The sequence below is a fragment of the Protopterus annectens genome, chromosome 9.part0 (genome assembly GCF_019279795.1).
Source record: "Protopterus annectens isolate FY-2018-M chromosome 9.part0, PAN1.0, whole genome shotgun sequence".
Classification (NCBI taxonomy): domain Eukaryota; kingdom Metazoa; phylum Chordata; order Ceratodontiformes; family Protopteridae; genus Protopterus; species Protopterus annectens.
This window is the reverse complement of record NC_056743.1, coordinates 1910250618-1910265735: the sequence shown is the minus strand read 5'-3', so window position 1 is coordinate 1910265735 and position 15118 is coordinate 1910250618. Positions and strand designations below refer to the sequence as shown.

General features: G+C 42.3%; 1 protein-coding gene across 4 annotated transcripts in view; it reads left to right on the top strand.

Annotated features, from left to right (window-relative positions):
- Positions 1 to 15118, top strand: part of TRIP10 (thyroid hormone receptor interactor 10) — a 1409323-nt gene that overhangs the window by 1384106 nt on the left and 10099 nt on the right. The gene's annotated exons all lie outside the window — the stretch shown is intronic.

Genomic DNA, 15118 nt, shown 5'->3' with positions numbered 1-15118 from the left:
TACATAGTATGGGATTTCTGGGTCATAGAGGGGGACAAGTAGCTTGCACGGGAGTAGTATTGGATTTTGCTTACAGTGATTTGAATGTGGAGAAGTTCAAATGCATTATCCTGTTTGACCAGCCCTGAGGCTTGAGGTATATTTATTTTTGATGTAAACCGAGACACTTCCCCCATTAGTCCCCTGTCTGTGTAGTTGCTAGTCTACATGTGTAGAAGGCATTATAACCTATGACCTTGCACTGTCTGTGTGCTGTCCGCAGCTTTAAACCAAGTCTCAGTGACTGCACAGACGTCCGCATTCTCTAGGGTGAAGAGAGCTTCTAGGGAGTGGAGTTCATTGTTTAGACTTCTAGCATTGAGCTGTAATACCTTTAGATTTTCTTGGTTTTGATTTGCTGTGTTGGAAGTACTTTTCAGTTTGGCATTGCCTGAGAAAGGCACTATGGGGGAGGACAGTGGTTTAGCTAATATTCAAAAGCCTAGAGGGGGAGAGGTGCATACCATCCCTGACAAAGCAGAGTGGTCTGTTGACAAATATTGGACCCCCTTAGAATCGCAACAGAAACTAAGGCAATTATTAAAGTCAGTCATCTTTTGTTCGTATTGTGGCATCGTCTTGGAAAAAGGTAGAATGCTGCTCAATGCTACACTTGTACAGCCTGAGACACACATTCCGAGAGCTCAATGATGTCTCTCTCCATATAGTCTAGGGAGGTTCATCTCAGTTCATTTACACCCACACGGAGTATGAATGAGTTATACTGGTACTTGTGATCCAGTGACCTGAGTGCATGCATAATGAGGCAGATCCTGGCCCTTGATAAGCAACCCATGACTTTCTCCTTAGCTTGGTGAGAGGAACATAAGTGTTTGGTGAGAGGAACATAAGTGTGTCCCACGATGGAGTCTCATATGACCAGAACTGTTGGATTGTGTGGTGGCTTGCCTTATGGGCTTAGAAGTAGAGGTTCCATGGGATGTGACTGTATGTGTTGATGATGGATGTTTTGAAAAAGAAAGTATGCACTGGGGGCTGCTGAGGGTATTGTCTACTTTTGTCAAGGAGGTTTTAGGAGTTTAGGAAGGTTACATTTAAAGTACCTCAGTATATGTAGGCCTGTCTGCTTTGAATTGTATGTGATGGGTGCAGCGTTTGTACTACTGACAACCTTATTGACATTAGGACTGCTTTATGCGAGAGCTTTGCCTCCAGTGACATTGTCAATGCATCTCTCACATACCATGTCAGTTTGTTTAAGAATTAACTGGTCATCAGTAAACATTAGACAATTTCTACATTGCCTGAGGATGCCCATATCCACCAAGCTGGTAACGGAGATGGTGGGAAAGTTTATATCCATGGCAACAGACCTTTTTTTTATTGATTAAGCAGTTGGCGTGAGAATATAAAGTAATGTCAGGTGTATCTGGTTTGCAACTCTGAGGTCAGTGCATGTCACTGCAAACTGGCTGATGTTCATCGTGCATACAGCTGCAGTAATCACAGATGGGTTTTCAGCCGTCAGGCGGTCCCACGGTCGGCCGAATTCCAAAGTCTTGGTCCGGCGTCGGTTGTCGTCGCTTACTCTTCTGACGTCAGGAAGGCCAGAGTATATAAGACACAGCCACGCCATGTTCTTCAGTCTTTTTTGCCGCGCGGTGCCCGAAGCAGAAGCAGTTCGCAAGTGCCGATCGGCCAGCTCCTGAATTACAAAAAAATTGGAAACCGAAGTCTTCATTAAAGCTAAGTACCCCGTTGGGGAAACTTTTCTTGCCTCAGACCGATGTCAGAAAAAGTTAATAATTGTATTTCTTGTGGGAAGCAAATACCGCATAAGGATTTCCATTCCCTCTGCATACCTTGTTTGGGCCCAGACCACGACGTCTCGGGCTGTCGCTTTTGCGCTACCTTCAGTAAACGCACTATTAAGCGTCGGGCGGAGTTCGCCCAACACTACTTTGGTAAAGCTTTTGATTATAAAATGTCGTCGGACACTCCGACTACCGTTTTGTCCAAAAAACGCAAGGAAAAGGACCGACACGCAAGGCCCACGGTCCCCGCCGACACCACGCCAAAACAGGCTACACGTGGTCCGGTTCTCAGCGAGACGCCTTTGCAGTCCATGACTACCGACGACACTCCTTTGGCGGTGTTTCTGTACCCGAGACCGCTGGGTCCTCGGCCCTTTCCCAGACTACTACCGAAGCCCCTGCTAATGTAGAGGCAACTAATGTGGACAGATCCACCTCCACCCATGGTGTATTTAGGCCCTCATCTTCTTTTTCAATTAAGGCCTTTACTAAATCCAAAACAGCCAGGCATCCCACGAGGCCTGTTGCACAGGGCTCATCGTCAGGACCCATGCCTAAAAAACAGATGCTAAAAATGGCTGAGGATTTAATTACACTTATTAGAGGTTCTCATCCCCCTCCTGACAAGAGACCCAGAGTGGAGGAAGATTCTCCCTCTTCTGATCAGGGATCCATTTTATCAGAACATTCTGATGTAGAGGAACAATCTTACTCCCCTTTTGAGGATTCGGATGCAGAACAGTCCATTCCTTCGGTATCCCCTCCTGAGGATTTTTCCTTTGGGGTAACCTTGCACACCTTGAGGGAACACTTCCATTGGGAAGGCCAAGACTTTTCAGATTCCAAGAAAAGACTTAGGGAATTTCTTTGATTACCTCAACACAGACGTCTGGCTATACCCCCTGTTTTGGACATACTGGATGATGTCTATTCGGAGGCTTGTCTTAACCCTGATTCTCTGCCTCCTGCACCAGTCAAGCCTGATAGGTATTACAGAGTACCCAGCTCTCACCAATTTCTCTTCAAAAGCCATAATGCTGACCCTGAAACCATTTCACAAGGCCCCAAGGGATTGAAGGCCTCCACTGCCAAGAATCCACTCCCTGCAGAAAGGGAATCCAGATCTCTAGAAAGGTGGGGTAAAAAGGTATATACCTCAGCCACCCTAGCCATGAGGGCCTTAAACTGTCAGTTTCATATGATTAAATATCAACAGTTCCTGTTATCACAATTAAGGAACAAAATGTCTCAACCTGAACAACCAGATTTAAAAGAGTTACAGGATATGATGCATAGTGCGGAGCAAGTGGGTAAACACACCTTACAATGTGGTTATGATGCCCTAGAGGCTTCAAGTAGAGCAGCTGCTACAGGATCAGTCATTCGCAGACATGCCTGGCTTAGGGAACAAAATTTGCCTGATCATGTGAAAGCTAAACTTCTAGATGCTCCTTTACAAAAGGATGTACTATTTGGTACTAATGCTGAGGAGATACTACGGAAAATGGAAGAAAAAGCCAAATCTATGCAAACTGTCAAGGCTTTCTTACAGGTCCAACCACCACGTTTTAGCAGAAATTGGCCTTCAAAAAACTGGTCCTTTCCAGCCACTGACAAGCCCCAAAGAGGTAGATACAGACGCACAAGGGGCAGAGGGCAATCACAAGGATCATATAGAGGAAGACAATGGCAAACTCCAGCACCAAGAGGTGGTGAAGACAGTGCACAACAATACAGGAAGCAAACCCAATGACTCCCTCATTTCCATGCCAAGCAGGTCTCAGCTGGCAGCACCTTTGGGAGGGAAACTAGCATTATTTGCAAGCAATTGGCATATTGTCACAACAGACAAATGGATACTGGACATTATAAACAGAGGCTACAAATTTCAATTTCACACTCTTCCAAAAATGAGAGGCATGTCAAACCTGCCACAAAATCAAAGGGCAGAGGCACAACTGCAAATTTTAAAGCTCATAAACATGAGAGCTATTCAAAAGGTACCTATGCACCAACAAGGTCAAGGTTTTTATTCAAGACTTTTTCTGGTACCAAGGAAAGGAACCGACTGGAGACCCATTTTGGACTTATCCATCCTAAACACATTTCTACTGCACCAAAATTCAAGATGCTCACATTACAGCAACTTCTTCCCATGCTGGGCAAGGAGTTTTGGCTGGTAACATTGGACCTCAAGGAGGCATACCTGCATGTCCCAATCAGACAAAGCTGCAGAAGATACCTCAGATTTCTTGCAGGTTCAATCCACTGTCAATTCTCTGCATTGCCCTTTGGCTTATCTACTGCACCCAGAGTATTCACAAAGTGCCTGGCATCAGTGATTGCCTACTGCAGACTTCAAGGGATACAAATTTACCCTTATCTGGACGACTGCCTGATCCAAGCGGACAGCAAACACATACTTCTGGATCATCTGGCATATGTGACACGGTTACTGCTTTCTCTGGGATATACAATCAACAAAGAGAAATCAAGGCTAACACCATCTCAGAAAATAACCCTCCTGGGTGCCAACTTGGACACAAACACCCAGATGGCATATCTTACACAAGAAAAACAGGGGCAACTATCTCAGTACTTCAAAATACTAGCAAAAAGTACCAGGCTTACTGCAAGGAAAATCCTGCAGGCGCTGGGATTCATGGCATCTTGCATCCTTCTAATCCTATGTGCAAAGCTGCATATGAGGAAACTTCAATGGTACCTAAAAAATCTATGGTCTCAACACAGTCACAGTTTGGAAACAATTATACCAATAATTCCATGTTTGCAAAAGGAATTTCTATGGTGGGCCCAAGCATGTCAAGTAAACACAGGCCTTCCATTCTGCAAGCCTCAAGCAAAACAAGTCATAACCACAGACTCCTCAGATTACGCCTGGGGGGGCGCACATGAAGGACAGGTGCATTCAGGGCAGATGGTCCCAAAAGGAAAAGCACCTTCACATCAATCAAAAAGAAATGCTGGCAGTAATAAATGCAGTTACAGCTTTCAAGGACTTCCTGCATCCAGGACAATTACTGATAAAAACAGACAACACCACAGTAATGTGGTACATAAACAAACAAGGAGGAACACATTCATACCCCTTGTGCAGACTAGCCATGACTCTTTGGAACTTGGCTCTGGAAAGACAAATCGAACTTCAAGCACAGTACTTGCCAGGATTGGAAAACACACTGGCAGACAATCTAAGCAGAAATATGACAGATCCACACGAATGGAAGTTACATCCTCAGGTGTTTGCAGAAATAACCCAAGCGTGGGGAAGGAAGGCCAGACCTAGATCTTTTTGCCTCCGACAAGAATCATCAATTGGAAAAGTTTTGTTCAAGGACCTTTCATCCAAAGGCCTGGGGAGTGGACGCCCTTTCATTCAGTTGGACAGCATGGACAGTTTACGCATTCCCACCTCTGCCTCTTCTGCCCAAGGTGCTTTTGAAAGCAAGAACAGACAAACCGAGGATGATACTGATTGCTCCAGATTGGCCAAGGCAACACTGGTATCCACTCCTGAGGAGCCTAACACATACTCCTCCCTGGTCCCTGCCTCTAATGCCTCTTCTGCTGACTCAGCACAGCTACAAGACTCTTCACAGTCAGCTGAAAACACTCAATCTCGCTGCATGGAAAATTCCTTAACACCACAACAGACCCTACTCTCCAAGGAGGTGCAGGATGTCATTTTGGAGGCCAGAAGGCCATCTACTAGGAAAGCTTACTCCGCAAAATGGAAGCGGTTTTGCTCATGGAATGAGAAAAGAGGCCAGGACCCTAGAAAACTGAACTTGCCTCAGGTATTACAGAATCTAGCTGAGCTGCTGAACAGTGGACTTTCCTTCTCCTCCATAAAAATACATGCCTCAGCCGTTTCTGCAGAATTCAACACGGATCCCCCTTTATTTTCTCATCCACTCTTACGACAGTTCCTCAGAGGGGCTAAGAATATAAGGCCTCCAAGGAAGCAACCAATACCAGCCTGGGACCTTAATTACATACTAGAAAAATTAACATTGCCTCCTTTTGAACCAGCTGCCTCAACAGATTTGCAATATTTGTCCTGGAAAACGGCCTTCCTTCTGGCCATCACTTCAGCTCGTAGGGTTTCTGAATTACAGGCCCTTATGGCGGTGCAGCCCTTCCTCATTTTCCATCAGGACAGAGTTTCCCTTCGTACCAATCCATCATTTATGCCAAAAGTGGTATCCAGGGTAGCCTTAAATCAAGCCATACACCTGCCTACCTTTTATTCCAATCCTCAAAACAAAGGGGAAAGGCTGCTACACTCTTTAGACATCCATAGGCAGCTTCGTTATTACTTGGACAGAACAAAGTCCTTCAGGAAATCAGAACAACTTTTTGTGTCCTATGCTGTAGGGGCTCAAGGGAAACCAGTTACAAAACAGGCTATTTCCAAGTGGATTGGCCACTGCATACGGTTTTGTTATTCCCATCATGGGAAATCTGTTCCTACAGGTATCAGATCTCACTCCACCAGGGCTACAGCTACCTCTACAGCCTTCCTCAGAGGTGTTCCTACCAAAGATATTTTGGAGGCAGCCACTTGGAGTTCTGTACATACCTTCACAAAACACTACCACCTGCCTTTATATTCCAGAACAAGAGCAGGCTTTGCCACTGCTGTTTTGCAGGGCATTCTGGCTCAACCCAGTTCCTCCTAGTACCTACCACCCTATGCATAGCTTTGGGACTCTACCCGTCTGTGATTACTGCAGCTGTATGCACGATGAACATAGTACAGTTTTGTCCCTACCATAAATGTAGATGTTAGAGTGCTAATACAGCTGCAGTACAGGTTTCCCTCCCTCCTTCCCCACTTGGTAAAGGCATGGGGCCTAACAACCTCTTCATACTACCTGACTGGGTTATCCTGCTATGTTTTATTTGCTTGCTTCCACATTGCTTGTATATGTAGATAAGCATTATTTATGTATTGCCTTCCTTTTGGGGGCACCTGACATCTGGGGCAAGAAAGACTGAAGAACATGGCGTCGGCTGTGTCTTATATACTCTGGCCTTCCTGACGTCAGAAGAGTAAGCGACGACAACCGACGCCGGACCAAGACTTTGGAATTCGGCCGACCGAGGGACCGCCTGACGGCTGAAAACCCATCTGTGATTACTGCAGCTGTATTGGCACTCGAACATCTACATTTATGGTAGGTACAAAACTGTACTTTTTTGCTATTGCAACTCCTGTCTTAGCCAGTCAGTATTCCTTCCTAGCCTAGTCTGTCTTTTCTATATCCCACTTTTTCCTGCACTCCTTTTTTTGATGACTTCCTGGACATCTGCATTCCACCAGCAGCTCTTATGTATCTTATTTTCATAGCTGGGTCAGCTGCGTATCTGCGCTATAGTTCTTACAGTTGCTGTTTTGAGGCGCTGCCATTCTTCTTCAACTCCACCTCTTTCCTCCTCCTCTTGGGGTGCTAGAGCCCTGAGTAATTCCTTGAACTGTTATGCTTGCTCTCCAGTCAACTTACAGGTATTCAGCCTGGTCTCAGTTGACCTTGGGGCCTTTTCCGACTACTGACTACTACTTGCAGCTGATTGTCGCAACCACTGGTTTGTGCTATGGGCCATTTGTTTCCACGGAGATTACTTTGTGATCTCTGATTGTACCCTTGTGCCCTTTCCTCACCAGGAAGAAGTCTACTCAAATTCCACGTTGGCCACTTTTGTGTGTGATCTTGTGACTCACTCTCTCTTACTGAACTATGTATTGGTCACCAGCAAGCCATTTGCCAGACATAAGTCCAGCATGTCCTCTTCTTTATTCGTGTTGTCCAGTCTGTGTGGACCCAGGCAGTTCTCCATATCCTTTTCTTTCTGTCCTGATAAGTGCATTCAGGTCAACACCAATTCTTGTTTTGCTTTGCCGGTAGGTTCTACATCTGCTGTCTGAGTGCACTCTCTTCCTCACTATCACAACCCTGCTGTGAGCCATAGGCTTGACGGTATGAATACTGTCCTGTCATTACACTGCACTTTGAATGTCACGAGACTGTCACTAATTCTGATGACATCCCACACGGTCTTCTGAAGCCTGTCCCTAACCACAATTCTCACACCATTTCTAGCCTGTCCTCCTCCTCCTGAGTAGTTGAGTCTGGTTCCCAAGTCAATTGGCTCTGCTCTCCCACCTTGTCTCCTGGCTACACAGGTCCAGCTTCCTCCTCCTTATCTTGGCATTCACTTTCAAGCTTCATCCTTTCAGTGGATGTCTGCTGTGTGTAGCAATTCTTATTTCATGTATGGCAGGTTAATTGGTTTTACATCCAGCTTTTGCATAACAGAGCCATCCAATGTAGCTATCCCACAAGCTGGGCAGTTGGACACTGTCTGGCCAGTAGCTAATTGGCCCAGGACTGCTGGGCTTTATAGTGGGCACACACTGGGCATTAGGGGCACATACATCCCTCTCACCAATAGTATGAATCTCTGTCTTAAATAGGAGTAGGCCACATCCTGTTGCTGACCATTACCCGTCCCACTTTTGGTAACAGTCACATGACCAAATCACCTAGAGGTAATGTTTACACCGAGTGGCTAACCCTGACTCCATGCTGTTCTGTAGTGAGTATACTGCACACCACAGAGGATGCCAAAAGTGGTTCTTCTATTCAACTCTTCTCCCATAGGACACCATCTAGAGTTTGTGCTGCTGCCCACAGCTGCATTCCGGGGTGAGTTTGAGGGGGAAATAAATTTTTTTTGGGGGGGGGGTCCACAAAGACCCAGGGAGAACATACATACTCCATGCAGGCATTGACCGGAGGTCAGGATTGAACCTTGTGCATTTGAGGTGACACTCTTAACCATTATGCCAACTGGTTAGTTTTTCAAGATTTCCTAAGTATGTGCAGTTTTTCAGTCCTGTAGCCTTTCTAATAAATATTCATTGTACCTTTTCAAGGTCTTCCTCAAGACTTGTTGGAAGGCTAGAAAATGCCATTCTGAAATCAATAGTGGGTCTGGTCAGTGAGGGACAAAGTGGTATGTAGATCTCCCTGGAGTGACCAGCATAGCTATACTCTCACACTTATAGCTCTGTAGATTATGCTTTTCGTGAGTTAGTAGGTGTGCATGTTGGTGCAGTCATCTTTAATAATGATGCTTCTTATGGTCTGATCCTTTATGTTGAAGTCATACTTTGTCTGTCTTAGCTGAATGTGATGATGCTACATTTACTGACATATTAAAGGTGAGCTCATTACCTTTGTACCTGAATGTGATGATGCTACATTTACTGACATTAAAGGTGAGCTCATTACCTTTATACCTGAATGTGATGGTGCTACATTTACTGACATTAAAGGTGAGTTCATTACCTTTCTTGCCTGAATGTGATGATGCTACATTTACTAACATTAAAGGTGAGCTCATTACCTTTGTACCTGAATGTGATGATGCTACATTTACTGACATTAAAGGTGAGCTCATTACCTTTGTACCTGAATGTGATGATGCTACATTTACTGACATTAAAGGTGAGCTCATTACCTTTGTACCTGAATGTGATGATGCTACATTTACTAACATTAAAGGTGAGCTCATTACCTTTGTACCTGAATGTGATGATGCTACATTTACTGACATTAAAGGTGAGCTCATTACCTTTGTACCTGAATGTGATGATGCTACATTTACTGACATTAAAGGTGAGCTCATTACCTTTGTACCTGAATGTGATGGTGCTACATTTGCTGACATTAAAGGTGAGCTCATTACCTTTACCTGAATGTGATGATGCTACATTTACTAACATTAAAGGTGAGCTCATTACCTTTGTTACCTGAATGTGATTATGTTACATTTACTGACATTAAAGGTGAGCTCATTACCTTTGTACCTGAATGTGATGATGCTACATTTACTGACATTAAAGGTGAGCTCATTACCTTTGTACCTGAATGTGATGGTGCTACATTTACTGACATTAAAGGTGAGCTTCATTACCTTTGTACCTGAATGTGATGATGCTACATTTACTGACATTAAAGGTGAGCTCATTACCTTTGTACCTGAATGTGATGATGCTACATTTACTGACATTAAAGGTGAGCTCATTACCTTTGTACCTGAATGTGATGGTGCTACATTTACTGACATTAAAGGTGAGCTCATTACCTTTGTACCTGAATGTGATGATGCTACATTTACTGACATTAAAGGTGAGCTCATTACCTTTGTTACCTGAATGTGATGATGCTACATTTACTGACATTAAAGGTGAGCTCATTACCTTTGTACCTGAATGTGATGATGCTACATTTACTGACATTAAAGGTGAGCTCATTACCTTTGTACCTGAATGTGATGATGCTACATTTACTGACATTAAAGGTGAGCTCATTACCTTTGTACCTGAATGTGATGATGCTACATTTACTGACATTAAAGGTGAGCTCATTACCTTTGTACCTGAATGTGATGATGCTACATTTACTGACATTAAAGGTGAGCTCATTACCTTTGTACCTGAATGTGATGATGCTACATTTACTGACATTAAAGGTGAGCTCATTACCTTTGTTACCTGAATGTGATGATGCTACATTTACTGACATTAAAGGTGAGCTCATTACCTTTGTACCTGAATGTGATGATGCTACATTTACTGACATTACAGGTGAGCTCATTACCTTTGTACCTGAATGTGATGATGCTACATTTACTGACATAAGGTGAGCTCATTACCTTTGTCCCTGAATGTGATGATGCTACATTTACTGACATTAAAAGTGAGCTCATTACCTTTCTTACCTGAATGTGATGATGCTACATTTACTGACATATTAAAGGTGAGCTCATTACCTTTGTCCCTGAATGTGATGATGCTACATTTACTGACATTAAAGGTGAGCTCATTACCTTTGTACCTGAATGTGATGATGCTACATTTACTGACATTAAAGGTGAGCTCATTACCTTTGTACCTGAATGTGATGATGCTACATTTACTGACATTAAAGGTGAGCTCATTACCTTTGTACCTGAATGTGATGATGCTACATTTACTGACATTAAAGGTGAGCTCATTACCTTTGTACCTGAATGTGATGATGCTACATTTACTGACATTAAAGGTGAGCTCATTACCTTTGTCCCTGAATGTGATGATGCTACATTTACTGACATTAAAGGTGAGCTCATTACCTTTGTACCTGAATGTGATGGTGCTACATTTACTAACATTAAAGGTGAGCTCATTACCTTTCTTACCTGAATGTGATGATGCTACATTTACTGACATTAAAGGTGAGCTCATTACCTTTGTCCCTGAATGTGATGATGCTACATTTACTGACATTAAAGGTGAGCTCATTACCTTTGTACCTGAATGTGATGATGCTACATTTACTGACATTAAAGGTGAGCTCATTACCTTTGTCCCTGAATGTGATGATGCTACATTTACTGACATTAAAGGTGAGCTCATTACCTTTACCTGAATGTGATGATGCTACATTTACTGACATTAAAGGTGAGCTCATTACCTTTGTACCTAAATGTGATGATGCTACATTTACTGACATTAAAGGTGAGCTCATTACCTTTGTTACCTGAATGTGATGATGCTACATTTACTGACATTAAAGGTGAGCTCATTACCTTTGTTACCTGAATGTGATGATGCTACATTTACTGACATTAAAGGTGAGCTCATTACCTTTGTACCTGAATGTGATGATGCTACATTTACTGACATTAAAGGAGAGCTCTTTACCTTTGTACCTGAATGTGATGATGCTACATTTACTGACATTAAAGGTGAGCTCATTACCTTTGTACCTGAATGTGATGATGCTACATTTACTGACATTAAATGTGAGCTCATTACCTTTGTACCTGAATGTGATGATGCTACATTTACTGACATTAAAGGTGAGCTCATTACCTTTGTACCTGAATGTGATGATGCTACATTTACTGACATTAAAGGTGAGCTCATTACCTTTGTCCCTGAATGTGATGATGCTACATTTACTGACATTAAAGGTGAGCTCATTACCTTTGTACCTGAATGTGATGATGCTACATTTACTGACATTAAAGGTGAGCTCATTACCTTTGTCCCTGAATGTGATGGTGCTATATTTACTGACATTAAAGGTGAGCTCATTACCTTTGTACCTGAATGTGATGATGCTACATTTACTGACATTAAAGGTGAGCTCATTACCTTTGTACCTGAATGTGATGATGCTACATTTACTGACATTAAAGGTGAGCTCATTACCTTTGTCCCTGAATGTGATGATGCTACATTTACTGACATTAAAGGTGAGCTCATTACCTTTCTTACCTAAATGTGATGATGCTACATTTGCTGACATTAAAGGTGAGCTCATTACCTTTGTACCTGAATGTGATGATGCTACATTTACTGACATTAAAGGTGAGCTCATTACCTTTGTACCTGAATGTGATGATGCTACATTTACTGACATTAAAGGTGAGCTCATTACCTTTGTACCTGAATGTGATGATGCTACATTTACTGACATTAAAGGTGAGCTCATTACCTTTGTACCTGAATGTGATGATGCTACATTTACTGACATTAAAGGTGAGCTCATTACCTTTGTACCTGAATGTGATGATGCTACATTTACTGACATTAAAGGTGAGCTCATTACCTTTGTACCTGAATGTGATGATGCTACATTTACTGACATTAAAGGTGAGCTCATTACCTTTGTACCTGAATGTGATGATGCTACATTTACTGACATTAAAGGTGAGCTCATTACCTTTGTACCTGAATGTGATGATGCTACATTTACTGACATTAAAGGTGAGCTCATTACCTTTGTACCTGAATGTGATGATGCTACATTTACTGACATTAAAGGTGAGCTCATTACCTTTGTACCTGAATGTGATGATGCTACATTTACTGACATTAAAGGTGAGCTCATTACCTTTGTACCTGAATGTGATGATGCTACATTTACTGACATTAAAGGTGAGCTCATTACCTTTGTACCTGAATGTGATGATGCTACATTTACTGACATTAAAGGTGAGCTCATTACCTTTGTACCTGAATGTGATGATGCTACATTTACTGACATTAAAGGTGAGCTCATTACCTTTGTACCTGAATGTGATGATGCTACATTTACTGACATTAAAGGTGAGCTCATTACCTTTGTACCTGAATGTGATGATGCTACATTTACTGACATTAAAGGTGAGCTCATTACCTTTGTACCTGAATGTGATGATGCTACATTTACTGACATTAAAGGTGAGCTCATTACCTTTGTACCTGAATGTGATGATGCTACATTTACTGACATTAAAGGTGAGCTCATTACCTTTGTCCCTGAATGTGATGATGCTACATTTACTGACATTAAAGGTGAGCTCATTACCTTTGTACCTGAATGTGATGATGCTACATTTACTGACATTAAAGGTGAGCTCATTACCTTTGTACCTGAATGTGATGATGCTACATTTACTGACATTAAAGGTGAGCTCATTACCTTTGTACCTGAATGTGATGATGCTACATTTACTGACATTAAAGGTGAGCTCATTACATTTGTTACCTGAATGTGATGGTGCTATATTTACTGACATTAAAGGTGAGCTCATTACCTTTGTTACCTGAATGTGATGGTGCTATATTTACTGACATTAAAGGTGAGCTCATTACCTTTGTTACCTGAATGTGATGATGCTACATTTACTGACATTAAAGGTGAGCTCATTACCTTTGTACCTGAATGTGATGATGCTACATTTACTGACATTAAAGGTGAGCTCATTACCTTTGTCCCTGAATGTGATGATGCTACATTTACTGGCATTAAAGGTGAGCTCATTACCTTTGTCCCTGAATGTGATGATGCTACATTTACTGACATATTAAAGGTGAGCTCATTACCTTTGTACCTGAATGTGATGATGCTACATTTACTGACATTAAAGGTGAGCTCATTACCTTTACCTGAATGTGATGATGCTACATTTACTGACATTAAAGGTGAGCTCATTACCTTTGTAACTGAATGTGATGATGCTACATTTACTGACATTAAAGGTGAGCTCATTACCTTTGTTACCTGAATGTGATGATGCTACATTTACTGACATTAAAGGTGAGCTCTTTACCTTTGTACCTGAATGTGATGATGCTACAGTTACTGACATTAAAGGTGAGCTCATTACCTTTGTCCCTGAATGTGATGATGCTACATTTACTGACATTAAAGGTGAGCTCATTACCTTTGTTACCTGAATGTGATGATGCTACATTTACTGACATTAAAGGTGAGCTCATTACCTTTGTCCCTGAATGTGATGATGCTACATTTACTGACATATTAAAGGTGAGCTCATTACCTTTGTACCTGAATGTGATGATGCTACATTTACTGACATTAAAGGTGAGCTCATTACCTTTGTACCTGAATGTGATGATGCTACATTTACTGACATTAAAGGTGAGCTCATTACCTTTACCTGAATGTGATGATGCTACATTTACTGACATTAAAGGTGAGCTCATTACCTTTGTCCCTGAATGTGATGATGCTACATTTACTGACATTAAAGGTGAGCTCATTACCTTTGTCCCTGAATGTGATGATGCTACATTTACTGACATTAAAGGTGAGCTCATTACCTTTGTACCTGAATGTGATGATGCTACATTTACTGACATTAAAGGTGAGCTCATTACCTTTGTACCTGAATGTGATGATGCTACATTTACTGACATTAAAGGTGAGCTCATTACCTTTGTACCAGATGTGTATTTTTAACATATAACTTGAGTATCTTTATTGAAGTAATTGTTTTCCAGTTTGGTATGATTAAGCTGTTTGGTTATCTGTAGTTTGCCTCCCACTTTTGTATTTGTTGAGACTAGTCCAGAAAGAATTGGATCCAATATAGAGCCTGGTAGGACATGACTGGTAATCCTTAGTTGGGGCATGGACGTAGCTCCTACTCTAATTTGTGTCATGTTATGCCAGGGTGGTGAGCTGAAATCCGTAGATAGGTTTTCCAAGGGTTCTAGGCTAGGAGTTGTAGATAGCTTAGTAACAGGTTGGAAAGCTGAGAGTTGTACATTGTTGGACTGGGGGCAGTGAGCTCAGAGTTAGATTGGCATGGGGATGTACATAGCTTTGGTTGGACTGGGGGCAGTGAGCTCCAGACTGGCATGGGGATGTACATAGCTTTGTACTAAGGAGATTTGCTGCCAGTTAGGGTGGTGATGTGGTAGCCGTAGATGGTTT